Source organism: Poeciliopsis prolifica, unplaced genomic scaffold (assembly GCF_027474105.1).
Source record: "Poeciliopsis prolifica strain line A6 unplaced genomic scaffold, Auburn_PproV2 SCAFFOLD017, whole genome shotgun sequence".
NCBI classification, from domain to species: Eukaryota; Metazoa; Chordata; class Actinopteri; order Cyprinodontiformes; family Poeciliidae; genus Poeciliopsis; species Poeciliopsis prolifica.
In genome coordinates, this window is record NW_026562392.1 from 4,339,910 (window position 1) to 4,353,464 (window position 13,555).

The window sequence follows — 13,555 nt, forward strand, 5'->3', positions numbered from 1 at the left end:
CCATCCAAGTCTTGCTTTTGACTCCACTTCCACTCCACCATATTGTAATGTAGTTGCTTAACGGAGTCTCATTTAAATTGGCGCTGAATGAATCATGAAAATTCTCAACACTGATACCCAGATGTAATTACGGTGCAACTCGAGATCACACTCGTTCTGCAGCGTCCTTTATCATCAGCTGAGGCTTATTGCCTCTGCTCATGACGAACAGATTTCTTTTTTTGAAAGTGGGTCAGTTTCCCAACTGGCTGGCAGTGTCCCCCAGGTGGACGGCTGTGATATTATTGTAATGCGGATCAAACGGAACGTCCTCTAAATGTAGGCCACATCTTGCAGGATGTTCTGGTGATGTTACAGTGCACAGTTTAGGAGTTTGACAAAGGCCTGCTTGCATGTGGTCATGCTCATGTTTTCTGCATAAAGTTTGCAGCTTAAGAAAGTCTGTGTTTTGAGGCAAAAAAGAAGTCCTTAAATAATGTATTATTTTGATTCTGCTTTTTAAAAGGCGTGGATGATAGTCAGCTATCACTGCGCCTCTTCTCATCTTTAACCTTTGCATTGTAAAACAGCTCCACCTATAGGAACACATGTAACATGACAACCTATCACATGATGGGCCTCTCCTAATTATTAGCTTCATAATAAATTATTCAAAGAACATACATGTGCGGTTCAGTGACAGGAAAATAAACTCCCATGAAAACCTTGAACTTTTAAGTAACAGACAGTGGAAAGTGCTGCTTCATACCGGTTGGTATATTAAAATAAGAAACTCCAAATTGATTCTCAAGGCCATGAGAATCATGCAGCCTATAAATCTAACGACGCAATTCTTTTAGGGTTGTTTAATGGAAAAATAGCAGAGGTGCGCAAATAACTAAGAAAGTGAGTATCGATCCAATCCTTATAACTTTTGCTTTCATGCTCATATAGAAACTCTGCACATCTGATCCAAGTCAAAACATGAGAAAAATTATAACATTTGTTTAAACTCTAAAGACAATTTTAACTCTTGCCTCAAAGTCTAGGCGCGAGGGCCAAGAGTGCCGTGTCAGAAGTTGAAGTTGTGAGCTTATCTCAAGTTGTGGGCTTAGGTATTATTTCACAAGTCACAAATAATTTTTGTACCAAATTACATCAGTGCAAAATGATGCTAAAATAAATATAATTTGATTTTAAGAAGTACAAATCAGTCCGGAAATCTTGATGTTTCCCAAAGAGAAAAGCACTTGAAACCACCAGTGGAGTGCCACGCAATCGCTGCAGTACCACATGAAACCGCAGAGAGGCAGTGTTGCTCAAGCTGAAAATAAAGCAGGTTTGAACTTTCCCTTGGATCTCATTACTAGGTATTAATTTACTCCTTCACTGTCACTAATTTACACGAGCTCGTTAGCTGTTTGCTTGCTGCAAACTGACATGGTTTAATCCTGAAAAATAATTATAACAAAAATAAAAAAAGAGGCAGCTTTTGTCTCCACATGTCGCCAGGTAGTCTGACAAGGCTTTCGGTTCTAATGTGGGGAAACAAAGAGGAGCAATTTGTCTGAGGGATGACTAATCCTGGCTTGTACTGCATGTAATTAGTCGTTTGTGCAGAGCGAACACGCCGTGTGACGCTGTTTGTTTTGAAGTGCCACAGATAATGTATTATATTTGTTTTGCTTTCGAAGGAGCAGGTACCCTGTCCCCTTCACAAGCACCTCTCAGAGCAGAGGCCCGGCTCCTCAGAGCCGTGGGCAAACATGCTCAGCCTGAATGCCAGAGAAAGAACAACAGCCTCTAATGCTCTCAGGGTTCTGCTCTTCACCTTCAAGCTGCGTGTGTGTTTGTGCACAAGTGTGCTTGTGCATACACACGCATACACACACACACAAAAAAAATACTTGGTACGATTTCGTGTTTGAAGCGAAGGTGTGGGCCTCTAACTCTGCAGATTTAAATTTTAATTGCAACTGTTCACGACTACTTTTTTCTAACTCATAAGCAAAGCATTTGCGTCCAGCGTCAGATGGTGAGATTTAGAAACGAGCCTCACGCAGAGAGCGAATCACTAAGATAGACATACAACTCGGTTTGTGGTCATGCCCCAAATACCTAAGACGCTCATGCAGCTAGCACATCATGGGCCTGTTTAGATGAAGTCTCATGTGATCAAGATTATGCATTTTGCCTTCATATACATGTACCTCTCATATGTCACTTCTCCTGTAACCTGGGATGTTCATTCCTTGACACTGTAGACAATGATGAGTTTCATCTCTTTTGTTGACATTTTTTGCCTTTACACCGATGTGTAAAGGCAACTTAGAGTTGAATTCGCAGTTCTGTTTCTGGACCAGAGAACGTGGAGAGAAACCAGCCATGCACAAGGGAACATGCAAACTCCATGCTGAAAAACCCGATTCAAACCGGAGAACTTCCTGCTGCACGGCAGCATTGCCACCGACTTCAACGCCGCGCAGCCTGTTATGGTAATCAATCTGCCATGTTGTTTGCTCAAACTGATTGCTTTTTCACAACTGAATATCCCCCCGTGTCTGCGTGTGCTTTGAAGAAACTTGGATATCATCTCAAATTGTCACTTCAGTGATGTTGGGACCCAGAGATGAAGGATGTCTGGGTCCCAGATTTGTATGTCAGTCTCTTTATTGCATATATACAGAACTATAAATCCCAGAATGCACTGCATTAACTCCCCTTAAGGCCTACAAGAAGAAGAGGATTTTCACTTGGGGAGTACATGACGTCTTCACCGCAGGGGGAAAACTCTCAAGAGGTTTTGAAGGAACCCTGGATCCAAAGTAAACATTCAGTCTACTCTTTGGGTAGTCAGTGACCTTGGGGTATTGAAAATTATTCAAAAGACACCAAATATAATGATACATTCCACAAAGGAGACGCTGTCGCTGATCCCACAGGTGAACTGAAATTGTTTGCCCGAAAATTTTTACTTTCCGTTAGATCTGAGAGCATAAAGGATCACGTAGAAGACACGTAAAGTCTTTGAACATATATGAACGCAGCATGAATGGCAAAGTAATATGAATAGTTGAAATGAGTCAGCAAACTGTCGGAGAGAAAGAGGTGTAGAGAGAGACAGGAAGAGATGAACTCTGCCGAGGCTTCCTTGAGTGACGCAAACTGTCTTTTCGTTCTAAACGCGAATGAAGCGGAATCCGAAAGAGATGGGAGAATTGAGAACGAGAAGAAAAAGCGGCACCAGAGAGAATCCGAGGGCCACCATGCCTGCCGAATGAAAAGGTTTCCCTGGCTTTATCTCCGAGCGCCGCTCTCAGAAGATGCCGGCGCATCTTTGTCACGAGGTGTCAGAAATTTATTAATTTGGAATGAGTTCTCAAAAACTCACTTTGAGCTTTTTTCAAGACCTTAAAAAAATGGTCTTGAAGTAAAAATGTTTTTTGCTTCCTTAGGGAGCATGTGCAGAAACTGTCCCTCCAGTTCTGCTCCGGTGCTCCGTTTCATCAATCGCTTTCATCGACCTCACCTGTACGTCTGATTGCTGCCATCCTGGCTACGCATTACCAAACCCAATAAAGGTCACGGGTCGGCTGCAACTGGTCCAGCAGCTGCAGAGTAAAAGCAAAGCAAAAAAAAAAAAAAAAAGGCCAGTTAAAAAGCCCCGAACGGCTTGCTTTCTTGAAAATTCTGGCTAAGAATAACTCTCCGTCTGTCAGCGTGAAATTTAGTATGAGCTTCCTGTCTTGTTCAAGTGGGAAATGCCTCCTCCTGAATCGGTCTCGTGACACAGTGATGGATACCTTACCTGCTCTCCCAGAGCCAACAGCCTCTTGATTGAGAGCAGGCTCGCATGACAGAGCAAACCCGACTGTCAAAAGTGTGGAGAAGTAGTTAATCACCACCGAGGAGAAAAGGTGAAGGGCTTTACCAAGCAGCGGGGGTCCTTTGTACCGATCCGACATGTTTTTGCCTCAACTTTGTTTAGCAGGAGCTCTCTATCAGCTCAAAGAGGAGAAGGGAAGCCTCGGCGCAAAACTAAAAGAAAGAATCCTTGAAGCGTCTCAGACACTCCTTATCTGCCCTCGTCTCTGTCCACAGTGGACGTTGCCTCCACCCATTAGCACACTGGGGCGGCTGGGCGCGCAGGAGAGACTAAACATGGCCACAATCCAGTGTTTGTTTCGCAGGAGCCGATTCGGTTTGCTGCTGACGTTTTCCTCGTCAGAAACAAGAAAACGTGCTGAAAACGAGTCAAACGCGTCATTTATACCCTTCAGAATTTATGATTTGCTGAAATGTTCTCCTGCAGGCTGACAGAGGATTCGTGTGGAGCTCCCTTCGCTTTAGCACATCTTGGTGAAAGAGTGAAATGTGTTCTGTCCGACTGCCCGCAGAGCTCACTTCCCCTGTTAGGAAAGATCTTTAGATTATTAACATAAACATTATCAAGAAGAAGATGAAGATGAAACGGAGGTCAGATTTGAAGCTGTGGCAAAATTAAAAGCAGGCCAAGACATGAAGGCACACCTTAATTGAGAGCATTCGGCAAGGAAAGCAGCTGAGAGGACTGGGGTGACAATGGAGGAGTGGCAGAGATTCAACGCTCAGGTGGGAGGATGTTGGAAAGATGGCAATTAGTAATCGGAAACACAACACACAAAATCCTCTGAGATGTGAGTGTGAGAAAATGTTGACCTCTCAGGAGAGCGGCCAGAGATCTCTTTCATAAACTGATATATATATATTTTTTTTCAGTTTAATAATTATAACCTTCAAATACATTCTAGAGGTATACATATGAAGAGCCTGACTACATATAGGCTCATGTATATCAAGTTTTAAAATGGCCAAAGAAAAAGTCCAGTGCTAAATCTGTTGAATGAATCTGTGGCAAGATTTGAAAGTTTTTGTTTTTTACTGTTAATCCCAATGAATTTGAGGTTTTTATGCCAACAATAACAGGCGACAATCACAACCCCTAAACATGCAGCACACCTCAAAACCTAGAGAAGTACGCAAACAGATAAGGTTTAATTTTGACCTTTCAGTTCACAAATGTAGATCACTGTGCATCAGAGTCATAAGATCCCAACAGAATTGAATGGAGTCAGCGACTGTAACAAAAGCATGAAGTTCAAGAGGAATGACCACTTCTTAAACACAAATCTGCTGTGAATCTAAAACACTCTCCAAATTAAACTGTCTGTTTTTCAGAACGCCCCCGTCCACCCTCGGGGTCAGCTTATACTCTTTATTTGCTAATTATAGCGTAAAGCACTTCACACCCGCCGTAGTTTGTAAGAAACCCAGGAAGAATCTGGACATAAAGGGGAGGGAACCAGCTGCATTCACTTGGCAATTATTCGGACCCAAATTATCTTTCACGCCTTAATATGACACGTTCAGCATGAGTTGTGCTCACGATAACAAACGGCGCTATTATCCTTCACTGAGCCAGATCGCTAACTAGCAATTAACGTGTCAGTCGTATTTCACTTGGAACGGCTCGTGTTTTTTCATTGAAGTGTCGCCTCTCACGTCCCCATCCAACAAAAAGCAACTTGCAGGTAACTTTACCGTCCGTTCACTGATTGCTGTTGATCTTGAGTTTTATGTTTGTGTCCCTTCATCGTTTCTCCAAAGGTCTTGTTATATCCAGTTCATTGCCACTGTCTCGAAGCTTTATCACTCCAAGATGAGACATTTGCTGGGTTTCTCTTACAAATATGTGCAAAACGTATGTTGATGTTGGGGGGCAAAAAACCCCACAAATTTGCAATTGAGATGCTTTCATAAACAACAACAAAAAAGCAATTAAAATCACTCTAGAAACCAGGCTGCTCCATCATCCTCCCAGCACTTCCTGACGTCTTCTTCGTCATTTCCGTCAGTGGTAACGCTCGTTTTTTCCCCCAAAAATACACTGATTTCATTACGGCCAGAAAATCACCTCATCCCAGCTCCAGAGCTTCTCGAAAGACTTTTTTCCCCCTTCTTTTTTAATGCTGTATTTTCATCAAGCAAATTGACGCCATTTTAAGGTGAATAGAAACGCAGCTATCAAGTCCCATGGAACTCTGCAGAAGGTGCTTTTCATTCCTGGAAGGAAAGAAAACGTTACACTTGGCACAGTTTCCACAGAATCCCTGGATAATCACAGCCTTCAGTCGCTGCTGTGCGTCTAAAACACCATGTTGTTTGAAATACAGACGGCATACGACTCCAGCACAAACTGTCACGTTGAGCCAGCCGACATCTAGGGAGACCGACTCAGGCTGGCAAATGAAATCCAGCGGGTTTTATACTTCCAAAGACCAATCTTTACTTGGATTACACCACCTATTTCTGGAAAAAGTAATCCATTACTGACACAGCAATGTCTGTACACATCAGAATGATGAATTACTGGCTGACGTAATTGTGGAACCAAGAAAAACCTGCCTTTCGCTAATATTTTTATCAAATGTGAGCCGAAGCCTAACAGCAACTTAGGTGTGTCCAAAAATATCCCAGTTAAGACTACGGCTACAAATATTGTGTTGTTTAGTTTTTGTCCTGAGACTAAATCAAATTAGTATCCAGTGAGGAAAAAGCTGCATTTTCTCCCCAAGACGATTTAATTTTTCTCTCTTCTGTTAGTGATGTGAGGACAGTAGAAAAGTGGTGTTGGTGCGACGCCTCCTGCTCCTGCGTGCTCCGAGCCTCTCTCACTTCACTGACTGGAAGATCACAATAAATAGAGAAACTTTTGCCCACCCTTACCTTACACCCTCTCCTCCCTCTCCCTCACCCCAAAAAGCAACAAACACCGTCATGGAGTCGTGGTAACCGATGGTTATGCCTCGACAAGGCCCGAGCGCACGGACCCGAACGTTTGCTTTTTTTCCACCCAGAGAGCAAAGAGCCTGCATGTGCAGCAAAGTGGTTCAGTCATTACTGCGGTTGCAGGCGGTTTGTGGTGTCGGTGATGAAGGGCCTGAGCTGGACTTACTGTCACAGCTCTGCATTCATCATCGCATCGATGAGCTTCAGAGTCTCACAAATCACCGCTGTTGTTTGTGAAGATGAAAAATAAGGATCTCTCTCTCTCTCTGTTTTCTTTCTGTGACTCAGCACTTTTCTTTTCACTGAATGTGGCTGCTTTAATAAAATGTAACCCCAGCTGCCTCTGCGTTGTCTGTGCCCGACACCACGGCGATGAAGAACGGCCACCATCTTACGGAGGCATCAGCTGTATACTGAACGTTACGAGAGGATTTATAGCCAGTCGATTATTTCATTTGTTTGTTGCATTTTGATGTGGGATCAGAGAACGCTTCCACATTTTGTCAAAGACTTGGGTTTTAACGTGCAATCCTCCTGTACTTCTTCAGATAATTCAACGCCTTCAGACGTCACAGCCTCACTAATTGACATCCACTGTCACGGGAACTGATCTCTGCATTGAGTTTTATAAAATGGATAAAGAAAGCGTGTGATCCCATTTTTTGAAAAAAAAAAGTTGCATATGTTTTTATACTAACAGTCAAATTACATTTATCCAAGTAAATATATCAGGCTTTTCAAGTTGTCCTGCACCAAGTTGGACAAACTTAATTCGATTACATGTAACAAATCAATTTTTCTTCTTTTTTTTTTAAACTTGGAACTTTTAAACTCCATTCCCAAGAATGGAGTTCCAACTTTATACTTTATTTATACGTTGAATAAATAAATATTTATATTTATTCAACAAAGTAAAAATATTAGGCTCACTGGTCAGATTAAAACTACCTTTTGAAAATGCACAACCTTTCGGCAGGTGTTGACCACACTTCTCATAACAGCTACATTTCTGTATTATTGTTTTTTTTTTTTTATTGGACTAATGTAATATTCTAGTTTTAGATTGAAGGTTTTCTTTAGGTGCAAGCAGAAAATTATCGTAATTAACAGAAATAACACAGATACATGATTTCAAACATATATTTGTGTGTAATTAATCTATATGAAGTACTTCACTTACTTATTTCCTGAAAAAAAGGGATTTTTGAATAGCATTCCAGTTCATAGAATGGGTCTATGTAATATATGTGTGTGTGTGTGTGCGCCATTCTTCCAGATGGCAGAGGAAAACATGTTGATCAATGATTCCTTCTGGGAGCCAGAAAATATAAAAATTCTTCCTGCACTGATTTCTTAATTTTATTTTTATTTTTCTTCCTATCGCTCATCATATGCACCCAGGGGCTGCTGTTGCTATTGGAGCAATCGCCGATTTGTCGAGCACGCTTTTAAACACATCGGCTGATGCACCTAATTGAACAGAAGCAAAATAGTCCACGATATTTTCTCTAAATTAAAGCTACAAGGCAATTCCTGACATGTTTATGATCCTAATCCATGGCATATGCTTTCCTTGTCAGCAGGCTACATGAAAAATAATATGATCAATACTAGAGAGCAGCCTTTTGGGGGAAAGGAGCAGCTATAAATATGAGGAAATGCACTCAAGCTTATCTAATTCCTCCCTTCTCCTTTTCTTCGCTATAGGTCATATTTCTACATGAATGACTCGGAATTGGACTCACTTGCTCAACCCGGAGCAACCGCGTTGCCGGCTCTTAAGCTGAAAAGGTTCACGTCCGACGTGTGCAGCTGACCCAATTTAAAGACACAGATCCCATCGCCGACTTTGAAGTCTTTGCTGCCTGTTGCGACACCCTCTTCAGTTTGCTTCTTCAAGGAGTTTCCTCAAGCTTGGGGGATTTGCAGGGCTCGCCCTCCCAAGTTTTTTACTTGAGTTATTACCGCATTACACCAGATTTTCATTTACTTTTCCGTGTCTGGCTTCCAGTAAATTTTAGAAATGGGTCCGCTTTATTACCCTCGACGTTATCTCACGTTAATGCCTGAGGATGACAGACGGGGATATTAAAGCAGAGCTGCGTTGGAGGTGAGGTTGTAAAGACAGGTATGCTTTGACTGAGCTCTGAGGCATAAAAGGGTTTAAGCGAACAAAGTTTGTAGTAGCAAAGAAAAGGACACGAGAACTGAACTTTATGGCCGTGCCACATGTGCAAAATACAGCTTTTTGGAACATGTGTTTGACGTTTCCTGAAACGACTCCAGGGTTGATCTGCTTCGGTAATGGCTCTACTGACAAAGGCCAGAACTGGTTGCTGTAAACTGACAGGGCAAAGTCGAGGCTGGAGATTGGTGCCAACGTTAAGTGCAGGCCTTACTGGAGCGGTTCGCTGCTGACTGTGAAGTGGCCAGGACGAGAGTCAGCTCCTCTAAGTTCTTGACCGGAAAATGGTGGACTGCCACCTCCGGGTCAGTCCTTGTGTCAAGCAAGGACTGACACAAGGACACTTAAACGAGACATTTAAGCATGATGGTTGGACGGAATGGGAGATGGACAGACAAACTGGGGATTTCCGGTCTGTTGTGGTGGGGAAAGAGTCGAGCTATTCAGTAAAGGTCTTGATTTACTGGTTGGCCCATCACCCTGTCAGGAGATATGAATCATGCCTGAAAAAACGAGATCCTGGAAATGGAGCTGCTGCTGAAAGAAGTCAGTCGAGGTGCTACGGACGGTCGATTAGGACGCCTGCCTCCTGGTAGCCTCTGTTTGCAGGTCTTCCAGGTACCAAACTGAGAGAAGAAATCCCAGGACTTACTGAAGGGGACTTTACATCTCCTCTTGCCAAAATCCAAAATGTGACAAACTAAACACAAAAAATGTAACTCGTTCACCATAAGACAACAGATCAGACTAATCTAATGTGAAAATCCAACTCACCAAGGATACAAGGACAAATAAAATTGACAAATCGAGTAAGCAGAAATCTATATTTGATGGAAAATTTGTCTGATCCTTTGTTTGACAAAAGAAGCCTCACTGACGACATCTTGTTTGACTTGATATTTTTCACCATTAGAGGGAAACGTGTCTAAATTTGTCTGAAGACAAACTCTCGGAGAAGGCAAACATATCCGTGAAATTGGATTTCTATCAATGTTATCTTCCTGTTTAAAATGTGAAATTCTTATCCTTATGCAGCTCTAACTTAGTAAGTTAGAGCTGCGGCTGTGTATCGTTCTCACAACCAGACTGAGTCTTTTGAAAGTTGTAAAGCTATACTTCACTTTATCTCAGGTTGCCACGGCAACTGAAGTGCATCCCTGTGAATGGAGTGCAACAGGATGTTTATGGTGCAGCACATTGTGTAGTCCCTGAAAAGAGGTTCGTCATTATCCCCTTTAAAAGGTTAATGCACTGCCTTAATAATGCTCCTCCTCCTGTTTTGCTTTTCCCAGCCTGCTTTATATCTTCATTTGGCAACCTATTACGCCACAGTATTTGAAAAGGAGGGTTTTTAGTGTTAAAAACACATGTAATGGTTGTTAACAACTTATATGTGTTTCGGGAAAAGGCTCCAATTTTGTTCTTTTTGATGGGAAAAAATATTGGACTTTCATTGTTCATGTCTAACACAAAATGCACTCCTACGCATTCACACATTCTATTTTTAACTTGGAACATCCCTATTTGATGAGCTTTTAGCACTTTTTAATGAGAAAACAAAACAGTTGTCCTCAAAAATGGCTTTTGGCCTACATCCAAAATACTACCTGTAGAAGAAAACCACCCCCTCTTAGAAACATGGTGGTGGCAGCAACATGGTGTGGGGTTGCTTTTCTTTTGCAGGGATGAGGAAACTGTAACAGAAAGATGGATGTGAGAAAACTTGGTCTATACCACTTGAGACTTGAGCTATGTTCACTATAATTACACCAACCTCAAACATAATGAACAGCACTGCAGTAGATTGGTTTATGTCAAACTTTCTCAGTTTACTTATTATTCATGTCAGGAACTAGATATAAAATCTGAAGATAACCTGGAAAGTTAGCAGATGCTCACCTTTCAAGACGACTGAACTGTTCTATAAAGACGTTGCAAAAAAATTTCTTGTTGCTAAGCTCGTAAAAAAATGCTACCCAAAAGTGTGACTCTACAACGTATCGTTTCAGGGTGGTTGAACACAAATGCACGCCACATTTTTCAGACTTCTACGGATCCCATCTGGTGACATGAGAGAAAAGAAAATCGAGGCCTCGACTTAATATCTTGTGAGAACGACTCATTTATTTTGTGGGAACGACTTGATTATAACAAGTCATGGCCATGAAGTGTTTGTTTTTTTCTCCCGCGTCACCATATGGACTTCATAGACTTCTATTTGTCCAAAAAAAAAAAAAAAGAACATTGGATAAACCAGAAACGTTTTCCTTCCACGTCACAGTTATGCACTAGTTTGTTTGGGGGCCTGTCCAGCAAAATACCAGTGAACTGCACTGAGATTTGTTTTTGTAACGCGTCTAGATGTGGACAGTGTTTAAGGATTATGAATATTGCAGCAAGTCGCTACATTAGACTTCACAATTCATCTGTCATTGGTGCAGTTGCACAACCAAACTAAATCAAAAAACAGCATTTAAAGAGACAAGACGACTTAAATGATTTAGCTTCATTGGCTTTTGGAGGATATACTAAAGCTTTCACATTTCCAGCTTTCACATTTCCAGTTAACTCAGTAATCAGAGGGCTGGTGTCTCAGCTCTGACCTTAATGAAAGGAAGCAGGAAAACTGTACTGATGTTTCTCTTGTTTTCCACAGATATGAAGAGAGCATCAATCTTCTGAATCTGTCTAGTCTATCTGAAAACATTGCACTCTAAATTTCTGTGCATCTTCTATTTTTATATGAACATACAGTCCATGCATGCATTGAGGAGAAGATTAAATAATTTGATGAGTTTTTTACTAACACAGAACAACAGTAGGGCTTTTGTGCATCCGGCGGAGCAGAAAACATGTAATATTGATTCCACCCTAGATTCTGCATGTTGATTCACCGCCATGGTTGAATGGGACGGTTAATGGAGCTTAATGGGGTCATCATTAATGTTGCGAATTTCTCCTGTTCTTTGCAAGCCAAATTATGTTCTGTGAAGTCTATTATGATCACGAAATGAAAAATAATAAGCATTGAGTTTGGGCCAAGGGAGCAACAGAAGATGTGAGCCGTTGAATTATGGAGGCAAATCCTCTCGCCTCAGATTGTATGAACAAAAACCCACAAAACACGACAACCGGAAGGGACAAATAAACACGCAAAACTCAAATTACCTTCCTGTATGACTACATTAAAAATTTAAACAGCAATATTTGTGCATTGATGTGGCCTTCTCACTATAGATTTATCAGAAAATCAGTAACGTCAGTATGAATTCTGTAGTCCCTTCAGGGCATCTCTTACAATATATAATTTTTCTACCTACCTTAATTTTATTTTTCTTTTTTTTCCCAGTGGTTCAGAATCTTGCCCTCACTTAAAATTAGAGAGAAACTAAGTATAAATGAAAAGTTCTGGTACATCTCTTAAAGGAATACTTTAAGGATCCAATTACTGTGTTAACGACAATAAATTCTTTAGTTGGGTTTGATTCCTTCTGAATAAATGTACTTAAGGGTTTAGAGTTTTCTAAAATTTACAATGTGAGATAGCTAATAAAAGATTCATTTTTCAAGGTTTTTTTTAAATGTATTTTTACCACTGGTGCCAACGAGTGGCGCTATTTGAACTGTTTCTCCCTCCCGTGTGTTCATTTATATGGTGGTCAATAAACTAAAAACCTAAACTTAACTTTTTGTTGTGGTGGCTACCATACGGCAACGACCCCACACCCAAACAATCAGAATGCATAAAATCATCTAATTAACATACAAATACATAATGTTTCTCTTAACAGCAAGCAAGCCAGTGTGCAAACATATGTGAAAGCACATTCATAAAAGGAATAGAAAACCTGAACACACAGCTTATGTTTTCTTACTTTGTTCTCGTGTAGCTCCCTTTGAAATGCCTCCCTGGGCAATTGCCCTTGAAATTTTGTCAAACTTTTGACCAATCAAATACTTTCGAATCAATATGAAAGCTAATTCTACTGAGGCACTTGGCTAATTTTTAGCAACAACAGTAGCTTGCACACAAGCAAAAAGAAGTGCAGCTGTGGTGTCGACTGTGATCATTTTATTTGTGTTCTCTTATGTTGCAACGCATAAGCTAGCAACCTTCTTTCAAGCATAATTTCTAACTGTGCATTCCAACATGGCAGAGTAGCTGCCATGAAGAAGCCACGCTTAATTTGACCGTCAAAACACTTGCCACCCTCTTTGCCCAGCGAGTCTCAGTCCCTGAGGACTCTGTCCTTATTTGTCTTTGTCCTTAAGGGTTTAAAGGCTCGGTGCGAGAGACAGAGTTCGCGAAATGAATCATTCCCAGCAAGCCGGTGACAATGACAAGGGCTTCCTCGTGATGTATGATGTGCTTTCTTTCCTTAATATTTCAAGTGTGTGGCGGCCACCGCAAACAGATTCACAGATGTGCTGGAGCCGTGGGAGGCACCGGTGTGGAAACTCTTCATCGTCTTTTATCCGCCTGTTGAAAATGTGAAAGCAGGCAGCACTTTGCATGAAATGAAGAGAGCACAGCGGGCGGCTGCAGTCAGTCAGATGGGGACG